We start from the raw sequence: 18,332 nt of genomic DNA on the forward strand, positions 1-18,332 counted from the left end.
CTTATACCTGACTCGACAGGTGCCAAAATATTCAGAGAACGTGGACAGAGATTTGTACTGGAAGAAAAACACCTGCAACAACGGAAACCCCAGCCCTCTTCATGCTTGGGATGACAGAAGTCACAGGGAAAGTGAGTTTCAGAGCCCGGCAAACACCGGCCCTGCCTTCTCCAGCCACAGCCAGCCAGCCGTCCCCACAGCTCAGGTTCCACACACCCCGCATCACCTGCCAGGAGGACTGGCACCCCTGAGAGGCTCAGGGCACTACACATTCTGTCTCGCCTTTTCCTCCTTCTCTTTGCTCAAAGAGTGTTGGTCTCACGGCAGCTGTCAATCTACTCCCTACAGGCCAGCACCTACATGGGGCGCACTCCTTCACTCGACACCTGGAGCCCCAGAGCTCACAGGCTTCCTGGCAGGGCTGTGAGGATACAGAGCCTCCCTCCGGGCCGGTGGCTCCTCTCCCACCTCTGGCTCTGGACCTGGAGTTCCCAGAGCCCACGAGAACCCAGGGCAGAAGCGACCCACTGGCCTGCAACTCAGGTCACCCAAGGGAGGAGCGTGGGCAGCGTCTCTGATGCTACGTGTTTATCTAAACCAGATTCCAAGCCTCCGTTTGCATGAGGGTAATGGCTCCTGGGTAAACTCTACCTTAAACAAATAAAAAAGCTAACTGAGATAATAACCTCAAGTGAGGCCTTTGTCTTCTAGAAAACAGGCTGAAAGGACTGGAGGGGAGGAGGAAGAGGAGGAGGAGGAGGAAAGGGGGAGCAGGGACCCAGAGCAGAGGCTGGGGGGTGAAGGGGGCCTCTGGCCAGCCCACTCACAGAACGCAGCCCCATGATACACGGGGCCCAGTGCAAAATGAAAATGTTGAGCCCCTCCGCCCAAAACTTAGTAAGAATGTCAAGACGGAGGTGGCAGAGCATGAACCAAACGGGGAGCCCCTGTGAGGGCCTGCTGCGACTGCCCAGGTCTCACACCCAGGAAGCCGGGCCTGCCTCCTGGGGTGTGAAACGGCCCTGCTGTTTGGTGGTGACAGGTGACCCTAGGCCTGCCGACGACCACAGGCTGCTCCACTGCTCTTCAGTGCTGGGGGCAGAGGAGGGCTCGCGACCACAGGCACCTGAGGCTTTCCCTGGGGGGCTCCCAGCAGCCCTCCCCAAAGCCCTTGGAGACAAGGATGGTCCCCGGTCCTCAGCCCTTTCCTCTTTCATCTTCACTTGTTCCTCGGGGTGTGGGCTTGCTCTCTCCTGCCTGTGGCTTCCTTCTCCTCCACTGAGAGGTGAGGAAGCTCCCCCCCCACACACACAGTGGTGCCAGTCCAGCCTCCCCCACAGGAAGGTGAGCTGCCCAGGACCAGCCCTGTCTCCTCAGGCCGGCCCACAGTGCCCCGTGGGGTCTGCTTCTTATCTTTTGTCTAGCCACCATCTGCACCTCCAAATCAAACGTGTGTTTCTCCATGCAGTTTGCAGCGAGTGGGGGATGAAGGGAGTGACAATGGGGACAGATGCCTCCTTGTTGTGAGGGTGTGCAGCAGGCCTGGTGCCCCACCCCCACCCACACACACACGGGTCTGCAGCTCACAACACACACGTATTCTCTCAGGACTGTATGATTCTGCAGGCAGCTTCTGACTCCACATACCCCTCCCCACCCACCTTCAGGTGCCTCCAAGGGGGTCAGTGATTTTTCAAAAGAATGGCCCCAGAGGCACAGGGCTCGGATGTCTCCACGCAGCTCAGATCCCCCGTCCCCCAGACCTTTCCTCTGCCCTAGCTGCCCCTCCCGGGCGCTTCCAAAGTGCCCTGGGCACACCTGCACCCCAGCTCTTATCTGGGTGAGTGTAAGCCCCCCGCCCCCAGAGCCAGGACTCCCCAGCACCTGGCCCAGCAGGCACTCAGTAAACCTCTGCTGGGAGTCCCTGACAGGCCTGTATGGCTGAGCCAAGTGGGGGCTCTGTGGCACTTCTCATCAGGGCCCCTGCCGCTCCGCTCCTGTCAGACGCAGCGAGGCCTGGAGCGCCTCAGAGAAGCAGGCCTCTGGAAGACAGCGACTCACAGTCCCACGTTCACCCCAGGCAGCGGCCCTCCCTCCAGCTCCCCTTCCCGCGCACTTGGCCGGAAGAACCACCACTGTCACACCGCCCCGCAAATTAAGGCTGAAGTGACACATTCCTCCCACTCTGTCTGGATTCTGTCTAGAACCCCCTGCCTCGGAGCTGGAAAAGCAGGCCACAGCGCAGGACCTCGCTGCCAGAGGGCAGCGCGATGAAATGGAGCACGGTCCGGTTTTGCAGTTAGGATGATCCCCTGCTCTCCCACCTCGGTGTTTTCATCTGTGAACTGGGCACGGTAACGTCGGTAACGTCGTGCAAGCCCCCACCCACCTGGTGGGGTTCCAGTGAGAACTGATAAGGTGATAACACATCTATACAGGTGCTCTGGCGGCTGCCATGGGACAGGCCAACTGCCGATGTTCACTGTGTTTTGACTTCTGTGTCTTTTTTATTTTTTTTTAATTGTAAGAGTTTTCTCCTCCAAGCCACCAGAGATGGGCAAGGGTCCAACTGGGCACTTCCAGAGGGTCAGATCATTGCCGGTGGCGAGAAGATGAGCTAATTGTGTGATTAATTGCTTATAATACTTCCGTTTGGATGCTCAGAGCCGCTGGGAACCCATGTGACTCATGGAGAGGCAGAGCCGGCCAGAGCCCAGGTGTCTTGACACCAGATTCTGGGTCAGAAAGTCAGTAAAGTTGACAAAAAGAGTAGAGTTTCCCAAAGAACCCCATTTCACATATGTGGAACTCTGCTAGGCAACACCGAGGAACAATATTTCGGGGCTGAACAAATTGCCTTTTATAAAGGGGTTTATACACTCTTCTGAAACTCTGGCCCCTGTGAGTTGTTCCCCCAATTTGCTGCTTTTCCCTCCAGCACTTCCCTGTTTACTTAAATAGTTTGATCACTTGGCTAACTTTCATTATTAGATCATTATAAAGAGTCTCCATTTTTTTCTTAAAGAGTGAAAGAGATGAGGGGAAACCGCTAAAATGTCAAAAGAAAGGGAAATTGTCTGTGGAGCCTGTGACTCTCCAAAACAATACTGCCAGAATGTTTTGCTTTGCTGCACATGTGTGCATGTGTGTGTGTGTGTGGTGGTGAGTGGTGATAACTCGGCTTGTGGGGTAAAAAGGCAAAGAAATCACATATTGCTAGGCATTCGACTAGGCTAAAGCCTCATATAATCCTCACTCACAGCACTGACACTGTTACATCTCCATTCTGCCAAGGCTAAAACATGCCCAGAGAGGTTAAGTACACTGCCAAGGTCACACAGCTTCCTGGTTCGCACCCTTTAATTCCGGGGATTTTGTTTAGTTTCAGCCAACAGGATAACTGGGGCCCCCATCCTCTCTCTCGCTGTCCCAGGGCTATCTGCCTCTCCCCTGGTTAAAAAACAGCCTCAGATAAACAGCGAGTGCTTTGTCAAAAGGGTGACCTTTCAGATGGGGGAGGCTTGAATAAAGACCTGCCCTGCCTTCCTTTCCAAGTCTGCTTCCAGAACAGTCTCACTGACACACACTCCAGGGAGGCACACTCGACACTGCGCTGAAAGTGGATGAAAGACGCCCCTGCCCGAGGAAGGTTGTCCAGTATCAGGGCCTTTGTTCAGCACTTGCAAGAGTCTGAGTGAAAGTCATTGAGTTGTCCATGTTTGGAAAAAATGCTTTTTCCCCCCCCTCCCTTATTCTTCTTCTTTTGGTCTTTCTAAAGCAGCAGTTAGGGTTTCCCTGGTGATCGCTCGTCCCTTCTCTGGGGGAAAAGCCTGTGCTTCTCCCAGGCCGAGGCTGGCCAGCTTTGTTCATTGTGTTCGCCCTGGCAGAGCCCTCCTGTGACGGCAGCGGGGTGCAAGCCCAGGCAGGTAGGGGCCCCTGGCTCTCCAGCTCCCTCTTGGAGCCCTGGTTAGAAACCTGGCCGGGGCCAGCAGCGAAACCTGGCCCCTGCCAAAAGGGAGCTGCGAGCTTGGAGGGGAGGAGGCAAGGCCTTTCAAAACCAAGACATCAATGATCGGAAAAATTAAGCCCAAGGACTTGGCAGGGCAGGTATCTCCGGCTAAAAATAAGAGTCTGTGGATTTGAAGGCTAACCGACTGCCCCCTTTAACAGACAAGAAGATTCTCCTAAAAACCAAACACAAAAAACACTTTTTGAAAAAAGGGCCGAGCAATGTTTAATTCCCACCTCCCTCACGGGATGGTCTCACTAGCTGGGCAGTTCAGAACACCTTGAGCCGAGTTTATGGCTGGGCACAAGATTCTCCTCATCTGTCCTTTGGAGAACCCACGAGTGGAGGAGCAGGTGACGTGCGTGGCTCCCTCAGAAGCAACGGCTGGTGTAGGGCAGAACTAGACGGCTGGCCCTCCCCAGCCACTGCAGGCCTGGACCCCTTGGCCACTGTAGGGGTGAGGGGCAGGGATTTGCTCTGTATTTTCGGGGTGAGCGCTGTGTCCTCTCCACTCCTAATCAGATCAAGAGGATTGCTATGCTACAGGTTGACAGTGTAGGACCTACTCAGGACCTATAGCCCCTGTTTTAAAATGGCAGCGTGGGCTGTTTCAGAGGGGTGCCACCTTGGTCAGTCAACTCCTGGCAGCACATTCGGGCCAAAGCCAGGAAAACCCTGAGTGGCTGCCTGGCTGTCCTCTCCTGATTAGCTGCCTTCTTCCGGTCACAACTCCAGACCCAGTTTCTAGGCCAAGGGCAGCACCCAGGCTGCACACAGCGGTCCTCCAGCACGGCCACTCTCCCTCTCCTGTCATCAGCCAGAATTCTTGCCAGAGGAGGCTGCCCCGGGGCCCCGCTCAGTGCTCCCTGAATACCCACAGGAGGGAGTGAGTCCCCACCAGGGGCACAGGGCCACCCCACACGCCTTTCTGTCCTCACGCCCCACACTCACTCCCTCAGCTGCCCTCTACGGTCCAGCGAGACCGGCCGTCTTTTCGCCCCCTACCTGCCTCACCTCCAGGTCTCTGCTCTTGCAGATGCCCTGCCTGCAGCGTTCTCCCTCCTCTCTCATTGATCTACATCCTACCTGTCCCGCCAGCTGATTCCACTGGACTTTGGGCGCCACCGTCCCCGTACGTGCCATTCCTGGGATCCTCCCCATAGCAGGGCAGGGTTAGGTGTTTTGCGATTCTTCTGTACAGTGCTGTGTCTCCCAGCAGAAGAGGGTAAGCTTCTGGAGCACTGGGAGTTGGTCCTGACACTGCTGTATGCACCCCTGTCCCCAGGCTGGGCAATCCTATCAGCCATCTGACTGATAAGAAAACTTGACAGGCCCAGTGCCTAGCCAGGGTGTATCACATCCCAGCTCCTAAAAGCTGAAATACACCTAAACCAGCTCACCCTTCCTTATGCTCACCTGCTCAAGCCTGGAGTTTTCCAAAGACATCTCCAGGGAGCACGAGTGGCGTACTTGACAGAACTTCCTAGAGCCTGGGGGGCCTGCAGTTGTCTCCACACGACCACGACCAAGGCTCCAGGACAGCTGGCAGCCTGGCTGGCCTCAGGGGTCTCTTCACACGTACAGGTGAGGGTGTGAAGGCTTCACTCAGGTGAGGCAACCCAGCAAAGAAAGCACTCCGCTAGGGACTGTTCCAGGCCCATGCTCCTTCCCGCTTCCTAATTTTACAGGAGCTGTCCTCAAAGGGGCGCGCAGTCTTGCCAAAACAGCCTTTTTTTTTTTTTTTTGGTTACCCAAGAATGGAGGTATCCTTCCCCCAAAATGGAAATGCCTCCCGGTTGGGCAGCAAATGCTCCATCTCTGTCTAGAAGGTCACTCACTCGGCTCCTCCCCGCTCCTCCCTCTTGGAGTCCATCCTCTTTAGAACTAAAAATAATGGAGGTCTGGAGGAAAGAGGTGAGAGAGGAAGCGGGAGAAGGCATAGGAAATGCTTTGCTGCACACAGAGGCCTCACAAGCCCCTCACACCGCGAGCCTGTCAGGGCCTCAAAGGCTGCTGGGAGGAGAGGCTGGGGGCACCAACAATAGCAGGAAACCGGGAGGGGGGGGGCTGGGCCTCTAGCAGCTGGCTTCCTAATGGCCCGCGCTCACAGGACGGAGGGCTTAGCTTTTCCTCTGGGAAAGGGCATCCGGGGCTCTGCCCAGCTGGTAGGGGCCACCCCTGCAACACATACCAGGCCCCTTCCGTCCCTTCGCCTCGTCCACCCCTCCCCAGAGATTTTATTTTTACTTTGGTAGAATCCAAAAAAACAAAAGTTGAGTTACAGAGGATGGAAATTTACTAGAGGTCCTCACTGGTCAGCAGACAACTGGCACTGAGGGTCTGGAACTCCCAGGCACCCCCATGCCCCTCCTGGGCCCATTCCTGAGAGGGGTCCACTCCCCCAGCCCCACACATTACCCCGTTTTACAGATGGGGGCCCCGAGGCCCACAGAGACTAGGCAACCTGCCCAAGGTTCTACAGGTGGCAAGTGACAAAGCCAGAATTTGAACCCAGGCAGTCTGGCTCCAGGGTCCAAGCTCTTCACCACTCTGCTAGGCTACCTGGTTTCTTGTCACCTGTCACCTGTCATCTTATAACCAGATACAGCCAGGATCCTGCTTAGATCCTGCTTGGATTCTGGCTGGTGGCATTTGGCAAGTTAGCAAACCTTTCTGAACTTCAGTTTCCTCCTTATCCATTAAATGGCAACATCATGCACCGCAGGGTGGTTTGCAGGATTAAATTCTGGGTGTGCAGCCACACAGACAGAAGCACTCAGGGAAGGTGACCGTGGCGTAGCTCCCATGTGTCCTGTCTGGTGTCTGAGTCTGTGAGGGCCAGGGCCTGAATGTGGGATAAAACACGGGCGGGGGTGGGGGTGGGGGTGGGGATTCTGTGTTGGCTCAGCAGAAGTTAGCAGCAGGGGCTGACCTTCCCCTCTACCCCCAGCCCTGGCCTTTGCATCACACCTTTCCATGCGGAAACGAGAGGGCAGAGGTGAAGGCTCCAGCCGGCAGGAAGTGGATGTCCCTCAACAGTCCTGTTCCTTGCCTTCCATGAAATGAACCCTGCAGAGCTTGGGGCCTGCCTTAAACAGTCTTTCTGGAAGTCCAGAAGGCCCAGGAGCCACTTTTAAGCTGGGTGTGAAAGACAGCTGATGAGGCAGCAGCCTCACACGGAAGCCACCAGCCTGTGTCACCAGCCACTCTTCTGTTTCCTGCGGACCTTCCCCTCTCAACCCCCTCATCCCCCAGGGACCTATGGTCTGAAAGAAGTCACTCTGCTTGCTCCCCGGGAGACTCGACCAGGTAACAGGACCCAGGCGGCTCTGCCAGGTGGCCCACCTAGAAACAATCTTTACCCCAGGCTGGAAGATGACATTTGAAAAGCCAGGAATCTGAAAGGAAGTTTTCTGCACAATGTTGAAAGATCTAAAATGTCATCCTCTCTCCATGAAGCTCTCATGAGCATAGCTCTGCTTATAGAAACAAACCTCTCCTGTGTTAGCAGCTCTGTGATTCTCCCTCATTGTTTCTTCAGACGTCCGCTGAGATTGAAAACCTTCAGGTTATAAATTTAAAAGCCTGAGGACATTACTGGTCATAGTAGAAAGGACAAGATCTCCTCAACCAGTCTGCTAAACGTTTACTTCTTCGACCAAGACCATTAACAGACAAACTACTGCCAGAAAAGGCTTGTGAGAGATTTGATAAGGGGGTTACGCTGGACTAACTCCAAAGCCAGATTTTTGGGAACTCCCACGTAAAGAATTTCTATCAAGGAAACTTTTCAGGAAGAGCCTGAATACCACATGAGCACTTATAAGCAAAATCACATAGTTTGCTATATTTAGACAATATTTCCAAGCAAGATATGTTGGTGTGGTTCATATTTCTGACAGACGACGCTGATTTGCCTGTGGCTAAATGGCGCTCGGCAGATGGGAATGGAGGCTGGTAGAGAGAGCAGCAGAAACCCCGAGCTGCTTTCTGAAGAAGCTTCTGCAGGCCTGCCCACCAGAGGCTGGGGCACAGCTCTGAATTCTGCTATGAGTCACCCACCCTCCCTCTCCTGACCAGGGCTGTTCATTTAAGCCGTCATGCATCTGTTCACGTGTAGACGGCGGGAGGCACAGGAAACGGGTTGCCAAAAAGACATACCAGTGAAGCCCCAAGATTCGTCAGCTCTCAGAACGCGGCTGTCCCCCGGGTCATCTTGACGTGTGCGTCAGTATGTGTGATTTTCATAAACAGATTGACTCATCGCCCTTCCCCGAGCATCTCTGTCAAGTGGGGCCCTGGAGTGCTTACTTAGCACTTTCTCGTGCAGCTTGAGCCTCCAGGGCACCGAGGGGCAGGCAGCACACTCACTTCCTATTCCCAGAGAAGCAAACAGGGACAGAGAGGCTCACCAAGCTTGCGTCCCAAGCAGGGGACAGACCTGGGGTCCTGCCCCAATGCCTTCCCCCTGCCGTGCCCAGCGGCAGTGGGAGGTCTCCCACCCACTGGAAACAGGGACCACCCCACCATGACCGTTTCCTTCACGTCTTGCTTTAGACTCCAATGAATGAACATTTACTTTATATTGAGATATTTTACGTAGCTCTTGGCATAATTATAGACAGGATGGGTTTTTGCAAAACTGCGGTGGGATCTCCCATGTTACAGATAGGGGCAAAGAAGGGTCGCGCGTCGGTGCCTCCCTCAGGTTTACAGAGACGCTAACCCACAACACAGCAGCGGTGTCCAGGTACGGCAGGCAGGTGTTCTACCGAAGGTACCCCACCCTCTGCCTTCACGGCCAACCCACACGAAGTCGCCCTGTTGCCTGCATGGCTTACAGAATGCTCTGGTTCTTACGCTCTGCTGGCCTCCTTCCGACTGAGTGTGGGGAAACAAAACTTAATTGAGCAATGTGAAGGGGTTATCTGAAAAATGTATTTTGGAATGACAGAGGCTAAGGGATGGTTAATGACCTCGGAGAATCCTTCCAGCCAGTGGCCCTGAACCAGAGGAACGGCAGGCGCTGGGAGAGCTGGGCTGCTCCAGGCATTCAGGGAGGGGTTCGGTCTCACCAAGCTCCGGGCCTCTGGGCATAAGGCAAAGGCAGAAGTTGAGGGATGGCCTTTGTCTGCCGATTTATGAAGAGAGTGGCTGCTAAGCTGGGCATCTGGGTGAGGCAAGAGCTGCATGGACTCTGTCCCAGAGAGAGGGACTCTGGAGTGTCACAGTGGCCACAGCGCTCTCTCTTTCACAGGCCCGGCCCCTCAGGTCTCTGGGGATGGCCCGCATTTAGGAACTGGGACATCACTTCTAGGGAACAGGACCAGCTGGCTAATTTCTTCCCCTTAACTTTCAATGCTATTATTAGGACACATCTGTCTCTGAGTGAAATCACCAAGGAAAAACCCAACTGAAGAAAATATTTTCAAGTAGTCGTCATTTCAATCTTTGGAAAAGGAAACGAGGAGGCGAATGCCCCAAGAACCCCAGAATGCATGGGGTCCCAGGAGGAAAACGGAGATGCAACAGGCTGAGCTATTTACATAGTGCGTGGCCAGAGGACAGCAATGGACCGGCAGCTTCTCAAACTGTTTCCTCTTTCTTTTCCTCCAAAGTCCATCGGAAGTTCCCCCTCAACCCTGAATTGGACCCACAGGAGAGCCAGTTAGTGACAAGGGACCCAATGACATAGGGCCGAGATTTCAGACAGTAGCCAGCAGGTTTATTTTCTTTGGCTACAATTGTTTTCTTTTCTAAATTAGTTGCCAACATTTAAAAATCAGGACATGTCACACAAATCCAGGTTTCCAGATTTTTTGAAATCCTGGGCCATGTTCTCCGTGGCACCCCTCCGTGGGCTGCAGGGGGGCAGCACACCATGAGACAGCCTTCCCCTCTTCCCTGTCACCAAGCCCCGGGGATACCTATCACCTGCCTGGCCCTTGACAGCGTTGGAGCTGAGCCCCTGGGTTTTAGAGACAAAGAGGAAAGGGTACCCAGAATACCCTTAGGACCGCCGCGGGTCTTAAGTAGTCTACTCACTGGCCATGCAAACGTGGACAAGTCACCTACTTCTCTGAGCTTCTGTTTCTCAATCTGCAAACAGAGAGGACAATGCAAAGCACCGCCCATGCCTCTAAGGCTGCAGAGAGGATTATGTAGGAAAACAAGGGGAGTGCTCTGAACACCTGATTGCATCATATATGCAAGGTAAGAGAAGGCCATTCAAGTCTAAAGGGTCAAATAAAACGCCCAAAGAAAGCTGGCCTCTGATGAGTAGTTGGGGAGGCAGGCGGGAGTAGGGAGACGGAAGCACAAGAGATGGCTCAGTGGTCACCTACCTACAGGGGCTGAAACAGAAGCCGGGATGTCTGGGCCGCCCAACCACGCCACCCTGGCTCTGTATGCTCCATTGCCTGCTCATCGGAGAAGTGGAACGTCACTTGGTCACGGCTGAACAGACGGGTGCGGACTGGCCTCTGTCTCTAATCAGAGCATAATTTAGAACTGGGGGCACCTGGCATTTGGGACTGCCAGCTGTGGCCCAGCCTGGGAGAGGAGACACTCAGATGGCATCTGAACTGGGGCAGGAGGAAGCCTGACACATCTTGGCTACGAAACTGAACACTTTGTTGAGTGCGAAAGAAAACCCAGAGGGCACAAGGGGCCTCTGAGTATCTCACAGTGCAAATGCCAACGAAGCTTTGAGTGTTGACTTGCACTAGACCCGGAGGCCCTGGCCATCCTCTCTCTTCCCCACAGCCTGCCAAAAAGGAGAGCAAAATGACAGAAGTGACTTCAGAGGGCGAGCTGGCCACCAATGGGCTTCTTGCAGACAAGGAGGGGTTTAAGTGATAAACACCTCAGTCCCATACCTGCCCTAAAGTCTTCCCGAAGGCAGTGTATGAGCTCTCAGGCTTTTTGCAGGGAAGGCTGTGACCCAAGAAAAGCAGGGAGCATGTGACCCAGTGGGACCTGGTGCCTGTGGCCCACTCATCAGGGCACCTTCCATGGAGTCAGAGGAGCTCAGAGGCTGGAGCCGCAAGTACTCACTGCTCCCAGGAGCTAGGAGTCATCTTTCTGCTCACCAGCTCCTTAGCTGAGCGTCACAGGAGGCAGAGACTCCACTGCCAGTCATCATGCCCAACTGTGCTTTCCTGGCGGCTGGGGGCTCCAGGACCTCTGTGCAAAGAAAGCACGTGCAGAGTCCAGCCTGGCACCCAGAACTGTGGCTCCCTGGTCACAAGCTTTGTAGGTGACCCTGAGATCTCCCCTCAGGAGACAGCTAAGGGGATCCTAGCACAGTGTTTCCAGAACAACCAGCAGATCACTGAAGTTGCCCGATTCCCCCACCCCGACGACACTCATGCCCTTGCTCTTCCTGTCTCTCCTGAATTAGGACAGCCTTCCCTGTCTCCAGGCCTGCCCTCCTGCAGTCAACTCTCTACACGTCAGCCTTGGAGATCTTTCTGAAATGTACATCTACCTCATCATGCCAATTCCAGCAGATCCCTCGCTGCTTTAAACCTTCACTGGCTTCCCCAAAGCCTTCAGGACAAAGCCCAAACTCCTTCAGATGGACTCTTCAGGGGTTCTACCCAGCCATACCCCTTCACACCTCTGCTGAAGCAAAAACTGGCCTATTTGCCAAGACACATCATGCTCCTTCGTGTGTGGGCCTTACGTGCCCTTCTGGCCGGATACCCCTCCCCTAACCTGCCTAGAGAAATTGTCTTCATTCTTTAAAACCATGCTCAGTTATCATCAACTCCTTTTTGAACGTTCCCCAGGCCCCGTTTCCCCTTGCCCAATGCACGAGAAAAGCTAATTGCGTCCTCCTCTGCAGTGCTGTTCCTCCGTATCTTGTACATTCATTCGTAGTTCCGCTAATAGCATATTCAAATGATCTGGTTGCACCTTAACGTCACCCCTCACTAAAGTGAGCGTTCCTTGAGGGTGGCAAATGGATGGCTGAATCCCTAGCTCCTAGCATATTACGTTCCCAGGGTCAGGAATCGATAAACGCCTGTTAAGCTAAGTGGCTGGAAGCACCCCGCCACCCCAAGACTCAAAGCCTGGTTGGGAAGGCAGAAGAAGCGAGTTACCCAGAACCTCCAGCCCTAACTGTGGGATCTGGCTGAAGGCTGGGGTTTCTGAACCACACACCCAGAGGTCAAGAACCAGCGGCAGCCGCCTCTGAGGCTCTGGGGAAGGTCCCACCACAGGGCCGTCCCCTCAGGGAGAGGTGGACAGGGGGAACCCCAGAACCTGGACCCAGGTACGGGCTGGCTCCCTGGCCTCCGCCCCTGAATCTCGCCGCCCAGCCTTGCTGACATCCATGCTAGCCCTGGCTGCACAGAACACACGCTGGGTCTGCTTTCTCCCCCAGACCTGGGGTAGGGCTGGCGGCGGCTTGGGCACATGAGGAAGGCGGAGTCCCCAAAGGCACCTGTGTGATGCTCTGAACATCAGAGCAAGAAGCAGCTGGAGTTCAGATCCCTCGTCAGGTCCCTCACTGCAGGGAAGAACCCGGACAGGGGAAGGGACTTGCCCAGGGCACAGCTCAGCAGAGAAGACTGCAGGTCTCCTCATAGGCCGATGCTGCTTCCACAAATATGTCACCTTCCTTGGTGAGCCCTCCCCTCCGGACGTGTCTATCCTTACTGAGAGCAAACCAGTCCTGCTGCGCTCGCTCCAGGCCCCAGGCCCTTTTCTGACTGAAACAGCCTCCGCTCATCTCTCCTGTCTATGAAACCCAAAATGTGGGGGCCTTGCTGCGTATTTTCCCCTCCTTTTGCACTTGACCATTTAGAATAATCTGTACCCATTCAAATCCCGTGACATGTACCAGATACTATATACTAGGGTTCAGGGCCTGGTCCTGGGGAGCCTACAGTCCATTACGGGGGATAAACACGGGCCTAAAGATCTACAACAGAGGGTAGAAAATGTCAGTGACTTTACAAAGGCACAGATACTGGGCAACCAGAAAGTTCATTTCTTTGGGAGTCAGAGGAAACAAATTAGGGAAGAAAAAGGTCACATTTCAGCTAAATCTTGTAAGGTAAGGAAAATGTAGGGTGGGGTTGGGGAGGGTGGTGGTGATGGTGGTGGTGGTGGTGGTGTGTGTGTGTGTGTGTGTGTGTGTAGTGGGGTAGATTTTCAGCTCTGGGAAAAGCATGAGCAAAGGCAGGGAAACAAAACAAAAAAAGCACATAGAGGACAGCAAATAGTTCAGCTCAGCTCAGCACCAAGATCAGGCAACGGGTGCCGTTTGCTTCAGAGGAAATCAGCTTAACTGGTTAAGTACTCAACCTAAGAGAGTAAATGGTCTGCAGGGAATTTAAAACAGTGAGAAAACCAATCTGCCTTTTAGTATCATGAGGAGCTGGCAATTCTGATTGAACGTATCCCTACCATCCTCTCCCCAAACCTTTTGTCTAATTCTAACAATTGCTGCATTACTGTTTCCTTTTAATAACATACGTGAGCTTCAAATTCACAGACTTCTTACTCATCCTTTAATACATATTGTATCCTACATGGAAGTTAATTCAGAGAATACCCCGTTATAAAGTCAGCCCCCCGATACACACAGAGAGACTCAGGCACACATGTTTTCAAGAGCAAGTTCCCAGGATTCAGAATCGTTTGAGCCCAATTAGGGGCAGTTTGTTGTCCCCAAGTCCGGTGGTACTATGTGTTCCTAAACTTCAAGAGCAGATCAGGAATAAACTTCAGACCAGAGATAAACAATGGTAGCCCAGTAAAAAGAAACGAAACAGGACCTGGGCTCCTTCCATCTGCCATTCTATGAGATCACTTGGATGTTTTTCTTGATATTTAAAGTTTTTCAACAGCAGGGACATGGCCTCAATCCCAAAGAAACACAGATAAGGACAGAAGTATCATTTCTGGGTTTACTATGAAATGGGAAACTTGTGAATTTCTGACAAATGTATCTTCATGTTCAGGGATTTTTTTCTATCTGTGGCTTCAACTGAAAGAAACTTTTCAAAATTAAAACTAATAAAAAGTGCTCTGCAAGACCGACCGATAAATCCGTCTCTGTCTACTGAACGTGAATATGCAAAGGAGATTGGTTTTTATCAAGCCTGACAAATTTATACTAGACTCAAAAATAGAAATGATAATGTGATTATTCAGTACAGCTACAGACCAATATGTAAGTAATTTTCCCCTTTTTCCAAAACATGCTTTAATGTATTTAACAAATATTAGATCCATTACTGCACCCCCAACTTTTTATTTTCTTTTTTTTCCCTGGCATGATCATATACACAAAATTCAATGAAAAAGTTTCACTGTCTGCAATTCTTTTCTGGTCGTTTCCATTATTTGTTTTATTTCTTGATTATTACTGAAAATATATATATATATTTTTGTCATACAGATGAGTGTTAAAAAAAAATAATCCATGCCAAGTGCCAAATGTACTCGATAGGCCACTAGTTCCACTTCCTGACAAGAAGCCTTCAAGTGGAGGACAGAAGAAGATGAATCACGGTTCTGGGAAGAAGATCACCATGGCCTTGACTGCCAGACTGATGAACTTGGACTAGTCTCTAGTAGACTCTACTCTTTGGGTAAAAATGACAGATGAAATTACCAAAAACTTGGACTATCCAAATTGTAAAATTTCTAAGTATCAAAGGTAAAGAAACCCCCTAAATCAAAGTAAAAGTCAAATAAGCTAGAGAACATATTTTACAGAATATATTATGGTTAATCCATTTGGTACATAAAGAGTTCAAACAAATAGGTGAAAAAAACACTGAGGTGCCAATAGGTAACTTGGCAACAGATATGTAATTCAACGTACATATAACGAAAACAGCAAAATATTGTTTCCCTATTAAATCAGCAAAACACAGAAAAGTTATCAATAAAATCCTTGTGAGGAGGAGGACGCAGAAGAACACACGCCAAGTCGCTTCTGGAAATATCCCAAATGTGCAGGACCCTTGGGGAAAGCAGCCCAGGAATGTATTTTAAAGGCCATACCAATGTCTGAACCTTTCATGAGTTTTTTTACCTCTGGAAATCTACTTAAGGAAATACTCTAAAATATGGAAAAAGTTACAAGCACAAAGATGTTAATTAGGCCATTGTTTATTTAACAATAGCGTTGAAAATAACCCAACATCCAACAATAGAGGAATGATTAAATAAATTAGGGGCACATCCTTGCTATTGATCACTCAGTCCTGAACAATAAGAAACATGGAAATTTTTTAATACGTGGGGGGGGGGGCACAGGATAGGCTATACAAATGTACATAGTTTCAAAGGCTGGGAGGCAATAACACCAATTTATCAGAATAGTTGTATCATTTTGCATTTCTGTACATTGAGTTTATGTTGATTTTGATAAAACTATTTGCCCCTGTGCTCTAATACCTTAGCTATTTATTATATTCTAAAATACCGTATATAAGTCTGTAAGCATTCTCAAATCCTTTTTGAATTAAGATAGAATATAAATTAACCAATTAGTTAATAACAGAATCAATGTTTCGTTATGATGGTGGGGTTATGATGATATATACGTCCTTTTTCTTTATTTTCAAAAGGTCTGTTCATATGGCCAGCCTGTTTGCTTTTACAATTAAAAAACGGCGAGATCTGGGCCGGCCGAGTGGCGCGATGGTTAAGAACTCGCTTGGGATGCCAGAGGGCCCCGGTTCGGATCCCACATGTGAGGGCCAGTGACACTGCCCTCCACAGCTAAGATGCTGAACAACAGCTCATCCTGGAGCTGGGCTGCCATGAGTCGCCGGCGACGGCGTGGGCTGCAGTCCCTGTGGCAGTGGATTGCCATGGGCTACCGTGTGTGGCCAGCAGCCAGCGTGAGCGGCCAGCAGCCGCAGTGAGCGGCCGTCCAGAAGCCGGCGACTGATCTGCCTCACCAGAGAAGAGCATAATGATGGTGCCAACTTGGGCCAGTGAAGCAACGTCCTCCACAACTAGATTGAAGAACAAAACGACAGCAACTTGTCTGTTCCCCTTCCCCCAATTCCCCAGCACTGTTCCCATCCCCCCAATTCCCCAATAAAAATCTTTAAAAACAAACAAACAAAAAAAAAAAACAAAAAAAACAAAAAACGGCGAGATCACCAAACAAACTGGTTACGTGAAGAAACGGCTGCCATGTCTCACCCCACGCCTTCAGTGCCTCTCCTGTGTTGATCTGAGAACACAGCCTGCTCCAGAGTGTCCCTTTGTCTGAGGAAACAGGGCTTCCTTACCCTCTGTGTAGGTCCCAGGAGATCAAGACTGAGCACTGTTCCCTGAATGGGACCTCATGGAACTCTAGGGACCCAGGAACATTAGCGGAGGGCCATTTTGATAACAAGCAGCTAGAACTGTACAGTGGAGGGGCCTTCCCAATATTTAAAAAGCACGGCCAAGGACAGGGGTGATGAAGAGGAAGAGGGAAACCTTCCATCGACAAGAGATAAAAACTGTGAGCTCCTTGAGAGCAGCAACCATGAGCGCCATCTTGGCAGCCCTCCTACAAACGTGATGCCCAATAAAACAGCTCAGTCCATGCTGTTGCTAATGGGATTCATTTATTCGTTCCCTGTTGGACAAATATTTATCCGAGTACATGCCACGGGCCACTGTCTGAGGCACAGGGATGTAGTGGTGACCACAGCAAAGTCCCCGCCCTGGAAGGAGCTAACATTCTAAGTGGAAGGAGGCAGACAATGACCGGATAAATATATAATACATCAGACGGCAGCCAGCGTTTTGAAGAAAAATGTAGCGAGGTGGAGGCGTGGGGAGTGGAGTGGCCATGGGCAGGGGAGCTGGGTGTGCTACCTCAGCCCCTTCCTGTAGGACATGAGGGGCTAAGCCCTACACACCCCTGGTCCAGGAACAGCTAGGTGCAGAGACCTGAGGCGGCGTGTTGGGCAGGTGAACGGCCAACAAGAGCGACAAACTGGCTGGAACTGAGTGAGCAAAGGCGAGCGTGGAATGAAACAATGTCTGCTCACTTATCGCTCCTTGGGCCGTACTTAGGATTTTGATTTGATGGAGAGGAGGGCCCTGGGGGGTTTTGAGAGAGGAATATCTGGTTATGTTTGAAAAAAATCACTCTGTGTATGTAGAGCAGACCTGGGGAACAGAAAAGGTAAAAACAAGAAAGATTGGTTTTGAGGCCTCTGTAATTGTCCAGGTAAGAGAGGAAGGGAGATGGATTAAAACAATTTAATCTGCTTTGGACGATGACTGTCTTTTGGTTGCTTCCCATTCCTCCTCCAACCTGGAGGTGTGATCCCTGTGGAAAGGGGGTGCCTTCCAAGGCTCCTGACAACAGGGGAATGGGAAGGAATTTGGTGCTGGAGAGAAAGAGCCTGTCCCTGGGGCTGGGTGGGGGAGCTGCCTCAGGTGAGCCTCGGTGGGAGGTGGTGTCCTGGAAGGTACGCCAGGTTTGAGCAGGTGGTGTAACCATCTCACTCTCTTCAGACTGGAGCTCCCAAAAGAAGTATAAACTTGGGCAAATAGGGAGCCAGTTCCAGAGACAGAGCCTGCACTTGATTTCTGTACCCCAGTTCTACTAATTAAGAAAACCTACCACATTCAGAATAATGCCCCTTCCTAACCAGCATCCTGTTTCTGACATGCTTTACACTGTACCAAGTGTGTGACAAGGACATTCTTCTAGATAGTCCCATTTAAAACAGGGATGCACTGGATACACATGGACATGGAGGTTCTGTCTTGCCCAGGAGTGGGGGTGATTGGAGGAAGGCCAACACAAAGGCCTTGGTCTGTCCAAAGACAATCACAGCCACCAGTAGTAGAACCAGCCATCAGTTCAACCAATTCCCAAATTCTCTAGACATATAGAAATCTTTGACAGGTCTTCTGGAGCATACAGATACAGATTAATACATGATATATATTAGATATATGTTATATATTTATATTACTGGGCCTTTCAGCTTTATCATCTATCTGCACAAAGTAGGAAATATCAAGACTGTTTGCAATTTAAGTTTCTATATCTGGATCGTCTTGCAAATCCACCCGGGTTGCAGGAAGCTCCTGCTTATTCTGTGCAGAGATCTCTGGCAGATAGAGCTCAGAGACCTGCTCTTTTATTGTTCTGTTTAATAATGCATAAAGGTTAAGCACAAACACACGAAGAGTGGCTTTACTTTTTTGCCCTTTTTTGGCTCACTCACAGGCATGGCCAGAACATGGGAGTCAGGCGGTTTAACAGCCATACAGGCCGCCAACCCCATTTCCCAGTCTCAGCTGCCACCCTACAGAGTCGGGGGTGGTCAGC

At 51.3% G+C, this 18,332-nt stretch overlaps 1 protein-coding gene across 2 annotated transcripts in view; it reads right to left on the reverse strand.

Moving 5' to 3' along the window:
- ITPKB (inositol-trisphosphate 3-kinase B) overlaps positions 1-18,332 on the reverse strand; it is a 110,146-nt gene that overhangs the window by 19,636 nt on the left and 72,178 nt on the right. The gene's annotated exons all lie outside the window — the stretch shown is intronic.

This window comes from Hipposideros armiger, unplaced genomic scaffold (assembly GCF_001890085.2).
Source record: "Hipposideros armiger isolate ML-2016 unplaced genomic scaffold, ASM189008v1 scaffold_293, whole genome shotgun sequence".
Lineage (NCBI taxonomy): Eukaryota > Metazoa > Chordata > Mammalia > Chiroptera > Hipposideridae > Hipposideros > Hipposideros armiger.